The 10,765-nt window shown below is 45.9% G+C and overlaps 1 long non-coding RNA gene across 1 annotated transcript; it reads left to right on the top strand.

Moving 5' to 3' along the window:
- Positions 1 to 6,042: 6,042 nt before the first annotated feature.
- On the top strand, positions 6,043 to 10,545 carry LOC140710523 (uncharacterized). The gene is made up of 3 exons (XR_012091593.1): positions 6,043 to 7,602; positions 7,739 to 8,141; positions 9,354 to 10,545. It is a non-coding gene; the product is annotated as an uncharacterized lncRNA (long non-coding RNA).
- Positions 10,546 to 10,765: the final 220 nt, after the last annotated feature.

Below are 10,765 nucleotides of genomic sequence, written 5' to 3' on the forward strand. Positions count from 1 at the left end.
CACCATGTTGGCCAGGCTAGTGTCAAACTCCTGACCTCAGGAGATTCGCCCATCTCAGCCTCCCAAAGTGCTGGGATTACAGGCATGAGCCACCATGCCTGGCCAGCCAACATATTTAAATCAGTGTCTGACACACAGTAACATCTCAATAAGGGTAGGCTGTTGCAAAAATAAAGTCTGGTAAGTAGCTGTGCTGTCAAAGGAAGGAGTTGTCCTCCTGGAAGTTTTGAAGGAAGTAACAAGTGAGCTACACTAGCAAGAGGAAAAGAAGGATTTCCAGACAGATGAGGGACCTCTGGCCATGGAGGCAGCATTATGTTTATTTAATGAATGTTTCTTATTCACACATTTTTTGTTTTGACTCTGTTTCCCCTCCCCTCCAACTTCTTGTTTTCCTCATTTCTTTATTATATAAAAGAATGAACCTATGGCTTTGTATGATGGCTCATGCTTATAATCCCAGCACTTTAGGAGGCCAAGGCGGGTAGATAACTTGAGGCCAGGAGTTTGAGACCAACCTGGCCAACATGGTGACAACCCTGTCTCTACTAAAAATACAAAAATCAGCCAGTCTTAGTGGCACATGCCTGTAGTCCCAGCTACTTGGGAGGCTGAGGCAGGAGAATAACTTGAACCCAAGAGGTGGAGGTTACAGTGAGCTGAGATCACTGCACTCCAGCCTGGGAGACAGAGTGAGACTCTGTCTCAAAAAAAAAAAAAAAAAAGAGAATGAACTTACCAAAGTACACCATACCCTGTGACACAGTGACAGCATATCACAGTGTTATATCGCTTCTAATCTTTTATTTCAGCTCAGACAGAATAAGCTCTCTGCCCTTCTGATCTCGCCTCCCCAGGCTCTACATGTCCTCACCAGGCCTGTCTTGATTTTTTCCAGGCCTAAGCATTGGGAAACTGGGGAGCCAGTCCAGGGCCTGGCTTGGGCTGATGCAGAAATAAGGCAAGAGTCATAAACTCAAATGCAGGAAAGTACCGAAATGAGTGAAAAGGCGAATAATAAAACAACAGCAAGCAATGGGGTCTATGGGAGCTGGTGCACTCATGACCAACTCAAGGCATTCAGATTCATTTTTTGAAAACACTGCACTGGCAAGGACGCTATTAAAAGTAATTAACAACTGGTATGACATGGCACCGACCCATCAGAACAGAGAGCCGCATAAACAGCCAGCAGTGGTGTGGACCAGCTGAATGTCAGCCCCATACTCTGGCCAAGTCAGACTTCCTGAGTTGAGACTCTGGAGATACCCAGCTGGTCTCCAAGTTGCTACCTCTGCCCTAGTCAAAGTCAGAACAGGAACAGCAGGTCTCAAAACCAGAGTCGTAAGTAGCACCAAGCACAGTTCCTGCACACAGTAGGTGCTCAGCAAGTATATGTTGAACAAAGAGGCAGCATGGTTAGAATCATGGGCTCTGTAACTGGATGCATCAGTCAGAGTCCTGGCTATGCTATGAACTGGCCATGTGGCCTTGAACAATTGACTAAACTCTGTGCTTCAGTTGCATTAGTTATGAAGTGGGAATAATAGTACACACGAGAGTACATTAGAAGATACATGCCAGCCAGGCACAGTGGCTCACACCTATAATTCTAGTACTTTGGGAGACCACGGTGGGCAGATCACTCAAGGTCAGGAGTTTGAGACCAGTTTGGCCAACGTGGCAAAACCCCGTCTCTACTAAAAATACAAAATTAGCTGGGTGTAGTGGTGTATGCCTGTAGTCCCAGCTACTCAGGAGGCTGAGGCAGGAGAATCACTTGAACCCAGGAGGTGGAGGTTGCAGTGAGCCAAGATCGCACCACCACACTCCAGCCTGAGCAGTAGAATGAGACTCCATCTCAAAAAAAAAAAAAAAAAAAAAAAAAAGATACATGCTAGCACAGGGCCTGGCACATAGGAAGCACTCAAACATTAACTATCAATATTGGCTGTAGTGCATTCAATAAACAAGTGTGCTAGGGCACCCATGCCAAAGTGGGCAGTCCTCAAAGCTGACGTGGAGGATCTAGGCCACTAGTCACGCAGAAGAAGGCCAAAACGTTGGGCAGCCCCAGGAAGGAAATTGCTCTCACTTAAATGAAGCCAGACAGTTTATTTTGTTCTGTTTTGTTTTGTTTTAACCAGAGTTCCAGATACACTCTGCCTTGCTCCAGAGCTTTCTGGATCCCTTCTCCTTTGATTCAGGCTTGGTCTGCCTGATGCTGAAAGTCATCCTAGGAAGAGGGAAGATGGTACCCCAGATGCTACAACCAGACGTACCTGTCCTCATCACAGGGCCAGTTTCCGGGAAGTCTCTGTCAAAACAGGAGCAAGGCTCAGCTTGGGATGGAGACGTGCCACCCAGTGCCCCATTTCCTAGTTGGATATTTGATTTGTCCTCTTCCTGCCACCACCCAGCTCAGCCACTGTATCACACAGAACTAGAAAAGTCACATCTTGTAACCATGGTGACCAGCTAGCACACAGGTTCGCTCTCTGGCCGCAAGCAGCAGACAAGGTAGCTTTTCTGTTTGCAGTTTAGCTGTTTATTAAGGCCCAGATGCTAGGGTTTGCTGGCTGTCTGTAAGGAATCGAGCAATTGCAGGTTATAGTTTTCTTTCTTGGGTGTGGTTGGGGGTGTTTTTTCAAACATGGTGTGTCTTAGCAACTGAAAGGAACTGTAAGAGGGCTCCTTTGGTTTGTGGCTAATCCAGGTGCCTTGGGATCCCCATTTCCTCGAGATTAGCGTGCTCACAGCTGATACTCTCTTTATCAACTGGCTCCATATGCTTCCTGTCCCGCAGTTTGAGATGGGTGAAGGCAGCTGCTACTGCCGGGTATAAACAGAGACTACACAACTGCGAGGGTCTTTGCCGGTCCCTTCAGACCTTCTGCTTCCAAAGCTCAATGGGAACATAAAGTGGATCTCCCAGCCAAAGACTCCATTTCTAGCCAACAGCAAGGAGTTTTGCAAGGTTAAAAGGATAACTGGGAGCCAGAAATTTGTTATCTATTTATTTATTTTTTTTTTTGAGATGAAATTTCACTCTTGTTGCACAGACTGGAGTGCAGTGGCGCAATCTCAGCTCACTGCAACTTCCGGATTTAAGTGATTCTCCTGCCTTAGCCTCCCGAGTAGCTGGGACTACAGGCGCATGCCACCATGCCCGGCTGATTTTTTTTTTTTTTTTTTTTTGTATTTTTAGTAGAGATGGGGTTTCACCATGTTAGCCAGGATGGTCTCTATCTCCTGACCTTGTAATCCGGCCCCACCCGGCCTCCCAAAGTTCTGGGATTACAGGCGTGAGCCACCTCGCCCAGCCAGTTATGTATGTTCTTAATTATCCACAACATTTAATGTTCACGATTGAAAGGAAAAAAAAAAAAACATTCGTTTCCTATTTAACTGCTGATGCCATGACAGAAGTATATAAAGTCGTAATTGTAGAGCAGGAAGTAACCTCATTTGAGAGAAACTGAGCTCTGGAATGTTCGGCAGCTCTCTCAAGGGCATGACAGTGGCGAAGGGCAGAGCCAGACTGCAATCTCCGCGTCCTGGCCGAGGCTTAGAGCATTAGCCCTTGTTCCAGCAGCATTTCCTCGATGGCAGGAGAGAAATGCTGGAGCTTCTTTTTAGTTCTGGGATCTGATCCTTCTTGGGTCTGAACATTTTTCACAACCCCAGCCATCGGCTTATAGAGGAGATTGCTGATTGTCTCCAAAATCCGTTCTCTAATTCTTCAGTAATAAAATGTCAAATGTTACCAGGGCCAATGGTTGCTCTGCCTCACTCCCCAGTATACCTGACAGTGAACTCATGTCTGAGGCCTGGTGAGCAGGATGTAAGCGAGAGTGATGAGCACTTCCCCTTTTTTATTTTTTTCCTTTTTTCTGTTTTTTTTTTTTTTTTTTTTTTGAGACAGAGTCCCGCTTTATTGCCGGGGACTGGAGTGCAGTGGCACGATCTCGGCTCACTGCAACCTCTGTCTTCCAGGATCAAGTGATTCTCCTGCCTGAGCCTCCCGAGTAGCTGGGACTGCAGGTATGTGTTACCACGCCTGGCTAATTTTTGTATTTTGAGTACAGATGCGGTTTCACTGTGTTGTCCAGGCTGGTCTCAAACTCCTGACCTCTGGTGATTCTCCCACTTTGGCCTCCGAAGGTGCTGAGATTACAGGCATGAGCCACCGCACCTAGCCCGTGAGCACTTTACAGAGCTAGAGCATTACCCTTCTCTGGTCCTTTCCTCCTGACCAGTGACTGAAACGCTGAGCCAACCTTGGGGCTGGAGCAGCCATTTTGGGCCACGAGGTAGAAGCCATGTGTTGAAGAGAATGGAACAAGAAGGAAGAAACCTGGTGATCAGGGAGCCTCTATAACAGTCTTGGATTGTCTCTGTTTGCATGAGAGGTAAATAAATTTTTACTTTTTATTTATTTATTTTTTTGAGATGCAGTATCGCTCTGTCACCCAGGCTGGAGTGCAGTGGCGCGATCTCAGCTCACTGCAACCTCCACCTAAGCGATTCTCTTGTCTCAGCCTCCTGAGTAACTGGGACTATGGGTACCCACCACCAGGCCTGGCTAATTTTTGTATTTATGGTAGAGATGGGCTTTTACCACGTTGACCAGGCTGGTCTCGAACTCCTGGTCTCAAGTGATCCGCCCACCCCAGCCTCCCAAAGTGCTGGGATTGCAGGTGTGAGCCATCGCACCCAGCCTTTATTATATCCAGTGGTTTAACAAAAACCACTGATATTTGGGGTTTTCGGTTATAAGTATAATGTATAATAATGCCGTTCAAACACAGAAAGTGAAACTATTTGAAAGTTTCATGTAGAATTGGCTGGGAAGAAAGGCAATTCAGGCCGGGCGCGGTGGCTCAAGCCTGTAATCCCAGCACTTTGGGAGGCCGAGACGGGCGGATCACAAGATCAGGAGATCGAGACCATCCTGGCTGTCATGGTGAAACCCCGTCTCTACTAAAAAATACAAAAAAACTAGCCGGGCGAGGTGGCGGGCGCCTGTAGTCCCAGCTACTCGGGAGGCTGAGGCAGGAGAATGACGTGAACCCGGGAGGCGGAGCTTGCAGTGAGCTGAGATCCGGCCACTGCACTCCAGCCTGGGCGACAGAGCGAGACTCCGTCTCAAAAAAAAAAAAAAAGAAAGGCAATTCATTCCCTTTGAAGGATTTCATTCCTGGGATGTGGCTGCCTGCTTAAAGAGCAGGTTCCGTTCTGTAGAGAAAGCTGAGAGACAAGGAAAGACCCTCATCTCAAAAATATAGCCACTTCACTTCCGGCTGACTTGAGTTTATTTGGTTAAACTGGTTTCTCTTTTAAAACAAATGTCCCCTCAGTAAGCTAAGCTCATTTGTTGCGCACACCTGAGAACCAGAGCATCCTCTGCTGATTAGTAAGGAGTTTGGGGGAAGGGGAGTTGCGACTAGGCTGCAGGAGGAAGTGACACTTGGGGGAGGATAGGCCAAGGTTGGTGGGATTGATGGGACTCGGAAAGTCCCCGAAAGCAGGGAAACAAAGAAGTGGGAGAAGGGCCAGAGAGGGTGGTGCACATGCTCTAAATCGCACTGGCTCTGCTTTCACTTGGTCTCAAGACACTGGGAACAGCCCGTGACCACGAGAGGGCAGCAGCACAAGATGAAATTACAGGGACTCCACAGGGCCGCTAGCTTCAGGTCCCAGGGAGAGCCAGCCTTCCCATCCAACCTGGGTCTCCCTGGTTTTCTTTATCCAAAGTCAACCAGGGTGGAAGACATCAACCACAGTGGGCAGGGCCCACTTTCATACACATTCGTTCAGGGATCCCTGGTGGTGGTCGTTCCCTGTCTCTAGTCCACTGATGCCATCTCTATCACACATTTAACATGGTATTAAAATAGTCTTTAACGTGGGTTATATATGTTTTTTACCTAGCCATATCCTAAGCAATCAGACCTGTGAAATGATGATTTTGGTGTGCTAGTGTGTGTATGTTATAATTATTACATTAGAGTATCTATATCACCAGAAAATCACCTCACTATCACCTATAGTATGTATATCACACTTGGAAAAACATTGCATTATTCCATTAAATTCCCCCCAATGACCCAATGAAGAAGGTGATATTATTCTCCCCATTTTCTAGATGAGGAAACCGAGGCTCAGAGAGGTTAAATACCTTCCTCAAGAATTTTCGCCAAAGAAGGCAGTGGTCCTTGCTTTCTTCCGAGGAGAAAGGAGCAGAGATACCTAAAGATGCCTGACTCACAGTTCCACACGAATATGCCCCCTGCGGCTCACTTCCTCTCTTCTTTGTCTTCAATTTCTAAGAATGTCTTCTTTTCACTAAAACAAAACACTACAGAATGCATTTTGCATGAATAAAGGCTGCCAGCTCCGTGGCAGAAATAACATTCCTTTTGGGAATATTTATCACTTCTAAAATGATGATAAAGAAATTCAACAGTTTGTATTTCTGGACGAACTAGGGAGAAGAGGAAATAAAGTTTCTGCAGAGTATCACAACACACCTACAGGAAGCTGAGCAAAGTAGGCTAATCACACTGGGCCCGGAGGACGGCTGGTAACAGAAACTTTGACGTTTATCTGAAATGACTGCTCATCCCTGGGCACCACGATGACAGGTGTGGTAGGAAGAGAAAACCCTAGACTCTGCCGCTCACCCACTGTGGGTTCTTGGTCAAGCCACTTCTCTCTGAGCTTCAATTCCCCCGCCTGTAAGAGGATAACAATTCCAGTCTCAGGGGGTCATCATAGCAACAAAGGAGGAACCTGTAAATTAGTGCCGAAACACCCCACTTATTACTACTGTTTTTAAATAATTGTGAGATTAAAAAGGGCCTTCATGTTCAGAGCCCAATCAGCTTAAAGTGAATTGTAGCACTTGGCAAATACTGCCTTTTCTGCTTGGAAACGTCACTTAAAAAAAAGAGAGAGAGGTCAAAGAGCGATTCCTAAAGAAAAAGAAAATTGCTAAACTTTGAACTATTCCTGACCCCAAAGTCCTCCTTCAGACCATGTTTCCCCTTTTTCTCTTGTATCTAGCCTAACATGTATAAATCCTTGCTTCTACCCGAGGGCCACACAGAGGAATGGACAGACAGGAAGAGTCTTTGCCAGATTAGTTTCACTTCCTCCCAGGCACCCCATGGTCACAGCCATGGAGAATTGTTTTCTGTGGTGCTGAGGGCTACATTTTCGTTTTAATCAGCGCAAGGTAGGCAAGATACTTAAGTCAGAGAACTTGATGATGTAATGAATTTGCCAACTGCCAACTACACTAGGACCTCATCGCATTTCTTTGTTTTCCTCTCTAACCCCAAATCTAGCAGGCATCCCTGTTCTCATTAACAAAGCCTCCTATTAGCACCATTGTTCCCTAACTACCATCGGACATCACAGGGAGAAGTTCTGTTTCGAGAACAGTAGAGCAAAAAGACAGGAAGAAAACAAGTGCCTAACATCATGCAGCCCACATACCAGCTCTGGATGGCTTATGTATGATGAAATCTCCAAGATGCCTTCCAGAAACCAGATGTCCCTGTCCTTTCTGGAACCACCGCCATCCCCTGTAACTCGGTAAGCCTCATCTCCAACTTCATCCTGCTGTAACTTGTGCACAAATGTAATCTGTAGAACCACAGTGGCCTTGGGGACATCATTCTCTTTGCCTTGTCAACATTTCTATTTTACATCCCTCCCTGCTTCTGTCTAGAGGATGGTACTCAGTCGCCTGAGACTCATCTTGTGGATAGAGCTTGATGGACCACAGGGAGAGGGCGTCACTCCTGCTGCAGTCTGAATGCACACACCTGGGGGCCATCTGCCCAACCTTCCACCACTGAAGTTCAAACAGCCGCATCTTAGACAACTCCTCCATTTCTAATCAGCCCAGCATAGAGGGCGTTCGCAGCTGTCAGACACCCATCAGTGGCTGAGAGAGAAAGAAATATATTAAAAGATCTGTTAGCAGTCACTTTGTGTCCAACAGAACTCCTGTTTGTCTTATGTCTAAAAAGCTGGCCATTGACTTTCAACAGGATTTCACTGATGCTATTAGAAAATATTTTACCGCTAAATGAAAATAAAGATAAACTGCCTTTCTGAAGATGCAAAAGGTAAGAGATAATACATAAAAATGCAAGTTGATCCAATTTCACTTGATGTTTGATGACATTCAGCAGCCCTGAACATTGGTTTGGGAATTATTTTCTCCTTTGATGTTGCAGAACAGTGCAAATGGACATAGAGGCCATTTATGTAAAAGAAGAACCTGAGGACGTAGGGGAAAACAAAAGAATTTGCCAGGGATGGGAAAAGCACACCCATTTAATTGTGCAGAAACCTTAATGCCAGTGTCTGGCTAGCTTTTAAGCAGTAATTCCTTCTCTATCCCTTATTGTATCTACCAGTTACTCTGCAAGATTCTTCAGTGTAAAGAGCACTGTAAAATGTATTTTTCAGATTTATCTCGTCTTTTTGTCAGATCTGCCCACCCCATGCATATCTGCCAGCTGCCTCTTGCACAATCCCTCAGAGCCCACAGAGCTGCACTGTGGGCCCTCAGATGATCTGATGCAGGTATAGAACCCCTCCCCAACGTTCTTTTCTTGCTAGCTTGCCTCCGTTACAAACTGTCCTCCCCACTCAGATATTTTCTATCCTGGTAGTTTTTGCTTATTTGTTCAAGACAGGGTCTCACTCTGTCACCCAGCCTGGAGTGCAGTGGTACAGTCATAGTTCACTGCAGCCTCAACCTCCTGGGCTCAAGCGATTCTCCTTCCTCGGCCTCCCAAAGTGCTGGGATTACAGGCGTGAGCCACCACACCTGGCTTCCCCAGCAGTTTTGACCATGATCTCATTTGCCTCCTTCTCCTGAGCAGGCCAACAGTAGAGCATCCAAGATGCTACATAATATGGAATAAACATAAGTCATTAGATTTAAATCAAAATTCTGGCTTTTTACTTCCTAGCAAATGCAAGCTTTGTTGAGTTCCTTAACTTTTCTTAGCATTTCTGCTTTTAAAAAAAGTTGTTATAATACTAAATCACAGGATTTTTGAGATAACTAAATGAGAAAATGTATATAAGACTTGCAGCACCTTAAGCGCTCAGTAAATAGCAACTCTTTTTTTTCCCGCTTCTATTTCCCAAAAGAGTCCTGGCTGGGAAGATTCGTTGTCACAGGCTACACTAAATAGTTGGGTATTATTATTACCCAGATTTCATTCAATACTTTCATTCATCATTCTAAGGAACACAATAACATGTCATTTTTGGCACCTGCCTCTGGGGAAGTAACAGTGTCTTGCCCTCATGTAATACTGCAGGGTAGGCTCAGATCGAAACTGTCAAGATCCTCAATGGTTTCGCGCTTAGCACCAGGAAGCCTCCGTTGGTCCCTTGGAAACCGGAACAGTACCAACCAAGAAGTTTCTACTTCGCTTCTACTCAGATGGCACTGCCGAGAAAAGGTGGGAGGGTTGCCTGCTCAAGTGTGGCCTTTAAAGACAAAGTGGAGAGGAAAAAGAGGTGAGAATGTGGTGCAGTAGTCTGTGAACCTGAGACCTGCAGCGGTGGGAAACAGCAGTCCCTAAGGAGCCATTTGTATAAACTGGTTCACAGCTACATGCAATGTGCCACCTGCAAACAGAGCCTCTGAGACATAGAAAGGGTTTTCCAATATTGCTTTTACCATACAAAGGATTATGGCTCATCGTGGCTCTCGGTGGAATTTGATTTGATGCTGCCTGCACAGTTCCAGAGTTTCTTAGTGTAAGCCAGGGGCCACAGGCCCTCTTACAAATGAGATGTTTTATTTAAGATATAACTGAGGCTGCTGTAAAAATGAAACATAAAAATGGAAGTTTGTTTTTCTTATGTAAGAGTGTGAGCATAAGCCTTCCAGACCTGCTGTGTGATTCCGTGATGTTAGGGATGCAGTTTCTTCCTGTCTTTTTGCTCTGCTATGCTCCATACACAGCTTCCATCTTGTGAAAGCACATGGCTACCCCACCTCCCACTATCCCATCCACACTCCAGCAGGCAGGAAGAAGAACTGGAGCAAGAGAAGACATCCTGCTTTCCGTTAAAGGCAGTCTGGAAATTCCAAGCATCAATTCCACAATCACCTCCTTGGCCAGAACTTAGTCACTGGCCCACACCTAGCTGCAAGGGAAGCTGGAATTGTAATCCTAGGTGGACCATCATGTGTCCATCTGGAACATTAGTATGGAAGAAGAGAATGCAATATTGGGGAACAGCTAGCACTCTGCACAAAGGACTAAACAGGAATATAAAGCAGTGATTCCTGCCAGGTGTAAGGACATATACATATCTTTTGTGGGCAGTGGAGCACAGAGCAAACAGTGAGAGCCCCATTTTAAGCAGCAGCCCCTTTCACCTTAGATGATACTGTCATGCAGAAATTCAGGCTCTGTGTTCAACTCTGCTGTTTTCAAAAGAAGCCAGGAATCAACATTTTAAAAAATAATGAAATCTCGGCCAGGCACGGTGGCTCATGCTGTAATCCCAGCACTTTGGGAGGCCAAGGCAGGTGGAACTCCTGAGGTCAGGAGTTCAAGACCAGTTTGGCCAACATGGCGAAACCCCATCTCTACTGAAAAAAAAAAAAATACAAAAAATTAGCCAGGTGCATTGGCTTACACCGGTAGTCCCTGCTACTCAGGAGGCTGAGGCAGGAGAATCGCCTGAACCTGGGAGGCAGATGTTGCAATAACCT

Source organism: Chlorocebus sabaeus, chromosome 27 (assembly GCF_047675955.1).
Source record: "Chlorocebus sabaeus isolate Y175 chromosome 27, mChlSab1.0.hap1, whole genome shotgun sequence".
Lineage (NCBI taxonomy): Eukaryota > Metazoa > Chordata > Mammalia > Primates > Cercopithecidae > Chlorocebus > Chlorocebus sabaeus.